Source organism: Mesocricetus auratus, unplaced genomic scaffold (assembly GCF_017639785.1).
Source record: "Mesocricetus auratus isolate SY011 unplaced genomic scaffold, BCM_Maur_2.0 Super-Scaffold_15014, whole genome shotgun sequence".
In the NCBI taxonomy this organism is placed as follows: domain Eukaryota; kingdom Metazoa; phylum Chordata; class Mammalia; order Rodentia; family Cricetidae; genus Mesocricetus; species Mesocricetus auratus.
The window spans coordinates 75021213-75028388 of NW_024429186.1; positions in this window are offsets into that span (position 1 = coordinate 75021213).

Below are 7176 nucleotides of genomic sequence, written 5' to 3' on the forward strand. Positions count from 1 at the left end.
CCCTACACCTGGCTGTCACTCTATAGTTTCGTGCTCCTAATTTGACCAGCGATGACTGTTTCACGATGGCCGCTTCTGGAAAGGCCTGGTTCTAAACTTCTTGTTCCTTCAAGTGGAGGTCTCAGTGACTGAATATTCTGTTCATTTCAGCTGCTGCAGTCTGCAGAAGCGTTAGAATTTTTTTTTGAGAAGCCCCAAGGAATAAAGTTCATAAAACCTAGGGTTGTATACGAACAATATGTATTCCAGCCTGAAGCAGGTTGAAGGGTACACAAACTGTCTACCTGAAATAAATAGAAGAAAATTGATTTCCTCATGTTTTCAAGTCAGAAATTCCTACTGGAAAGACAGACTAGTGTAGGGGTGAGCCCACTTCTGGTACCCACTGACGAGGGAGGTCAATGGAATATGGAATATAATTATTTACCAGAGAAAGATCTTACACACAAGCTGAAAGGTCAGAAGCGTGGCAGGCTTCCAAGAGAGACAGCGAGTTTCCTTTTCCTTCCCTTAAATATCTCAGCTATGTCCATCCCCTGTCCCCGCCCCTTTGGGCGTGGACAATACTGCGAGCTCACTACACGGTAGAGTCAGTAGGAATCCTTTCCTACATGACCTGATTGTTGGTGAAAGACTAGCTTCCTACTCTTCTACAAGTTGGTGTGTTGACTGAGATAGGGAACATTAAGATGGGGACAGATGGGACAGAATTATGGGATCCGTGATTAGGTAGGTATCTTGGGGATCACCTAGCGGCAAATCTTCCTTTTACACTGAAAATGTGAGCTAGAGGTGTAGCCGGGTGGTTCAGCACATGCCCAGCACACACACAAGGCTCTAGGTACGTGCCTAACACAACAAACAAAAAGCAAACAGAGGCTTTATCCCGATCATGTCCGTGTTAGAGCCAGAATCCCAGGCCTTTTGCTTAGCTAATGCCCCTCTCTGTTGCTACCTCAAATTAACTACAATGTTAAATTCCGTCCGAGTGGTTCCAGGGATCACACACAGGTCCTCGTGTATACTCTGCTAGGCAAGAGCCCTACAGAAAGCTATGTCTACTCAGACAGCAAATTTTCAACACACGGGGGAGCCATGCCACAAGCCCCCTATTGGTCCTATAGCCGGTGGGCTTGAAACCCCATCAGATCAGCAAGCATTCTTCCAGCAGTGGGGGGGGGGGGGTTGCATGTCTCCATAGGAAGAGCTGAAGGCCGTTGGAGGGAGCAGACACTTGGCCGCTGGCCTCAGGGGTTCCCTGAGCTCTGTTCCCCCTCTTGTCTGCTGCCCATAGAAGGGCATTTCCGCTCTCCTTCCCATCTACCTTTGTTTGATACGTGGCTGTTTTAAACATTCGTCCTCTCTCCGATGGATGTCATTGCATGCTTCACATTCTTTAAGGGAACTTATTTTTGAGATTTATGTAATAAGTCACCGCTACAGATGTTTATTAAGGTTTCAGGGACATTATTTCTATAGAATCCTCAAATAGATGTTTCTCAAAATATAAGGTTTCATTACTCTGAAATTAGTTCCGTGCTTTTGTCAAGCACTCAAGGACCTTCAAAGAAGAGTGTGTGCCACTTAGAGAAGATTATTCTAAATAAAAATTATTTGTTGCAGTGCCAGTGGGGATTCATTTCTGGTTTAGGCATATAGTTTCCAAATGCATTCTTTTCAGACGCACACACTCATATTGGTTATGTAACTTGTTTTTGCAAAGACACCTACACAACCCCATTCCAAACATGCTCAAGACCACAGTTCTTGGACAGGCAAATGTTCTCTTGCCCTCTGCTGGCTAAATTAAAACCTCTCTGAGAACCTGTCAATCAGACATCCATGTGGATCTCAGATATACGCCCTCCATGCTGCTTGCTTTTGGGGTTCCTTTAGCAACTGTCTCCTTGACGATGTGTGTACCAGAAATGAAAATCTGTCTGTAGACCCCGCTTCCTATCTATTCTCAGTGGCTCTATTTCATTAAGAAAGTCGTCAGCTCGTGCCGGGAGTGCTGTTCCACCTTGGTTATTAACTGCCACGTGCTGTCATCTCTTGGGTCACATTTGGAACCATCAGTTGACGACAAACAAGACCAGAGGCAGAGGAACTAGGGTCTCCCATCTCCCCTGACGTCCTGTGCTGTTGGGGACTGCTAGAATCTTGAACAAAATGGAGTCTGTCAGCCATTTCTTGGCCTTCTGCCTACGTGACTGCGAGCACACATGCCCTTGAGACAAAGGAAAAGGTTAACCATAAAAGTTAAATTTATACAGGGCAGCCCACCCACCTAGCCAGGCGGAAGTAACCCTTACAGAGTAATTGTCTTTGTTAACAAAAGGTTAAAGTGTTCCTTTGAATACTTCCTACCCCTCCCTAATTCCTGCACCTGACTTATGCTGACAAGCATTTGTGGAATGTAACTAATGACCGATGGAAAATTATAGCTTTGTCTTTACCTTATTTGGTGTATATTTGAGTTGAGACTTGATCGGCATGCTTGTACCGCCCCCTGAGATTCTTTTCCTATAAGAATCATCTCACCCCAAAAATAAACGCTCTTGATCAGCAAAAGTTGTCTTGAGCCTGCTTCCCTTAACCTCTTGAAGTTTTAAGATCGGATCTGCTCGTGAAGACCCACCAAATTAGTAGCGACCCTCATCACCTCATCCTTGCGGGTCGGGGATCCCCTCCGGGGGTCGCACTGTGTGAGATCTCCTACTTCCCCAGCCCATGTGCAGTGGTCAAGGCAGAATACGCACAGTTATGTAAGGCCGTGAGGCCATCCTTTTTCTGTGGGGCAAGTGCAGGGGCTGAACCAAGCACAGCCCCAGACTCACCCCTGCCCTGCCGCTACGGACCCCAGCTGTGGGTATGGAAGGTTTTGCCCACAGAGACCCTGCACCCTCTCCTCTCGAGCAGTATTCCCGAAGCCTTGTGTTTGGAGGAAACTCTCCAACAACGGCTTCTCTCGGATTCTGATTTCTCCATTTAAGAGTTCAACTGAAATCCGTACAGTTGGCCCTCCGTGTCCAAAGGTTTGAGTTCCTCCGATTGAGCCAACTGTGAGGAATACGGTGGACCCGGCTGGGACTGCAGGTCGCAGCCCCTGGTCTGTGATGGGCGGTGGGCGGATGGGGAACGGAGACCTGTAGATGCGAGTCATATTGGAAGCTTTATTGAGGGGGAGGTAAAAAAAAAAAGGTAAAGAGACACAGAGACAGGACGGAAGAGAAGGGGGGTGGAGTGGGGGAGACAGGAAAGGTTCTGTCTGCTCTTCAGAGGAACGGGGGTGGGGAATGTGAGTGGGTGAACTTTTTTATTTGTTTGGTTGGTTGGTTTGGTTTTTCAAGACAGGGTTTCTCTGTGGCTTTGGAGGCTGTCCTGGAACTAGCTCTTGTAGACCATGCTGGTCTCGAACTCACAGAGATTTCTTTTAAAGAGTTAGGGTGCATTCGCCTGCCTTGCACAGGTGGGTGATTGCCAGGACCAGGTTTGCCCGGATTACAATGCCAACTGTGGAAACAGTGTTCTGAAAACAACTACACATATGCTGACATGCGCAGATGTTTTTCTTGTTGCGATACACTATTAACAGATAGCCGGCCGTTGGTGGCACACACCTTTAATCACAGCACTCGGGAGGCAGAGGCAGGCGGATCTCTGTGAGTTCCAGACCAGCCTGGTCTACAAAAGCTAGTTCTAGGACAGTCTCCAAAGCCATAGAGAAACCCTGTCTTGGAAAAAAAAATTACAGATAATGTAGAGATGACTAAAATCAGATAAGAAGCCATGTGCAGGTTGACGTCTACAAACTTTACCATTTTACATGAGGGAGTTGAGCATCCAAAAACATGTGATATTCTCTGGGGACCTGGAATCAATCCCCAGTGAATACATATTAATGATGCATTATTCTATCTCCTACTTATGCTAATGATGCATGTTTTATTTACTTATTTAACTGTTGTAGCTTCTCTCCCTGACAGTCGATTTGTACTTTTTCCAGAGAGTGGGTATGTTGGAGGGGCTTCAGTTGAGGTGGTTGTGATTATTAGTGTATGGGAAACAGCAGGTGTTCTGCTGATTTTCTGTTTCTTTGTTCTGTCAGTAAGTGCAGACGGGAAAAGCGCAAAGCCCAGCCCGGGGAGCTGGGAACGCTGGAGGAGGCGTTGCTTGAGGTCTGTGGGAATACGATTAAAGTATGACTAGTCATCGTGATGGTGCGCTCAACTCTGGCTGCGTTCAGCTGCATCCTGCTGCCGTTCTGCTAAGAACAGGAAAATTGCAAAGCACATACAAAGAAGAGTGTGCTCCCAGTAGTGACACACAAAGTAGACTGTGTGACTAGGCAAGGGATTGCTGCACATGGAGAGCTAGTTATACACCAGAATGTTCTGGAATTCCCCGAAAAGGCAGCGTAAAGGACCAAAGGTATGAAGGAGTTGTTCAGAGAAGAGAAACATAATTTAAAAGGTGGTCCTAGCCAGGCATGGTGGTGCATGCCTTATTCACGGCACTGGGGAGGCAATGAGTTCGAGGTTAACCTGGTTTACAGAGTGAGTTCCAGGACAGCCAGGGCCACACAGAGAAACCCTATCTCGAGAAACAATGACCCTTAAATATCTGGAAAGTTAGCTAATCCTGATTATGTTTGTAAAAAAAAAAAAGTAAATTAAAAGCAATCTTAAACATTTCTAATAGGTAGAACTCAAAATGTTTGCTGCCATTCTGTGTTGCGGAGGCTGTGGCAGGCGGCAAGCTTGCTGTCATCACTGCTGAAAGAACAGAAGGCCCAACCTCTGTGTTCTGTCGGGAACTCCATGAGTTCCGTCGGGAACTCGGTAATAAGTCGTATTTGCATGTGCCCACTGTTGACTGCACGCAGACACTGCCGCCCATCATTACCAATGGGAAATAACCTCAACAGGAAGGTGTCTCTTCTGCCCCCTGGTGCTGGGATTGAAGACGTGCACCACTGTGCTCATCTGCTTTTCTGCTGCTGTGATAAAAGCAAGTTACAAAAGAGCCGGGTTGGGGGTGTGTGATGGTGTGCACCTTTAATCCCAGCACTTGGAAGGCAGAAGCAGGCGGATCTCTGTGAGTTCAAGACCAGCCTGGTCTGCAAGAGCTAGTTCCAGGACAGCCTCCAAAACCACAGAGAAACCCTATCTCGTAAAACCAAAAAAAAAAAAAAAAAAAAAAAGTCAAACCACAGTATGGCATGCCTCCGTCACTGATGTCCACCCTGAGTGTCCACCTCAAGGCCCCTCTTCATACTGGACCACATGAAAGAAGGGACTATGCACAACTCGTTTCTGTTGTGGTTCTTGTCTCTTGTGAGTCTTCTCCAACTAAACAGCTGCACACAGCATGCTTCCTTGTTTTGTTCCTGGAGTTATCCACACAGCCTACACAATGTCTGGAACCTACGTACTGAAAATGTGTGAGGAGTGAGGAAAGCTCCTGTGAACAAGCTCTCCTTTAGGTATTTATTGAATGACAAAAGATGGCAGGAGATGAATACAGAGACAGCCTGATATACTTTTATCTGCGCCCAGATGTTTTCAGGAGAACTACAGCTGCGTCTCTGTCCTTACTGACATGTATTCATGCCTGGACCACAGCCCTGGACCCTGTTGCTGTGACTTTATCTGCAGCTGGCAGTCCCCAATAGGCTAGACATTACCCAGGCTCATGCAGTGTTCAAAGTGGCCCACGGGTCAAGGATTTCCTCTCTCCTTGGTGGACTTCCAGTCTGGTTGCTTTTGTGGAGTTTCAGAGGAATCTCTCCCTTGCTTTCTAGTCAGCTTCTGTATTTTGAATGCTTAGAAGAAAAAAATCTCCTTTCAAAAAAAAAAGTCTGAACACAGAAAGCTTTCCTCCTGTTGCTTAAACGGCAGCCTGGGGAGATCTGAGTCACAAGGGCAGCATCCACCTTCGGACCCCTCTCGGTATTTCCTGTGTCAGCATGAAAATCCTTAGGACACTGGGAATGAGACGGGGGCCGAGGTCTGGATCCCACTTGGATGAGTGACGAGCTCACCATTCAGGGACTCAGCTTACTCAATCTTAGGAACACTTACTCTTTAAATTATATTTTAAAAATTGCATCTATTTACTATGTACATACTCTGTGTGTGTGTGTGTGTGTGTGTGTGTGTGTGTGTGTGTGTATGTATACAGTTCTAAGAACAACTTTTGTGATCTGTTCTGTCCTTTCATGATATGGGTCCGAGGACCAAACTCAGGTTATCAGGAGAAGGGAGAGCCAAGAATCACCTTTGCCTGCTGAGTCGTCTCGCTGGGTTCCCAACACCTATCTTTCCACACTGGAGACACAGCAAATCTATGTGCTATGGCGCTAAGACAGTGCCAGTCTTACTAAATGGAGCTTCCATTATCTTTTTAAGAGCAGCTTTTCCACCCCCAGTTGTAGAGAAGTAAGATTAGTGGAAACATGATGGCAGTCTTGGGTTGTGAGATTATTAGGTTTTTTATTGTTGATGATTAAACTTTCCTGGACTTTTACATCTTATAAAAATGACTTTATAGTCACTTTATAATCAGAATTGTTAATGAAAGAATGGTTCGTACATTTTATAGTTAAAAATTATTAATTATTCTATGTGGCTTCTCAGTAATAACAACAAAAATTAAACTAGAGGAAGGAAATAATATCTGTTCATCTCGTTGGCAGGCTGAAGAAGCAATGACTGCCCAGACATGGTAGCTAATGGACCGAGGAGCAGATCTTAGGACAAAGAACTTAAATATAATTAAATTTGATTAACCTAAGAACTGAAACTGAGGAGTAGATCTTAGCACTCACGTCAGAGTGAGAACTTTTAAGACCTTGTGGGTATCTGGCAAGTCTTTCAAAGCATGGGGCAAGACAAGGAATCTCACTTCAGGGGACGGAGTAACAGAGTGTCCTCTGGGAAGCTTAGTTCCCCACTCTGTGCTGGGAGAGTGCCTGCTTCAAAGGAACTGGACTGATGATGGGCTTGGAGTAGGGAAACAGCTGCTGCTGTGGCATCCGCAGTGATCAGCACGCAGAAAGCCCGTGTGTGTGTGTGTGTGTGTGTGTGTGTGTGTGTGTGTGTGTGTGTGTGTGTGTGTGAGTGTGTGGGTGGTGTGTGTGAGAGTGTGAGAGTGCATGTGAGAGTGTGTGTG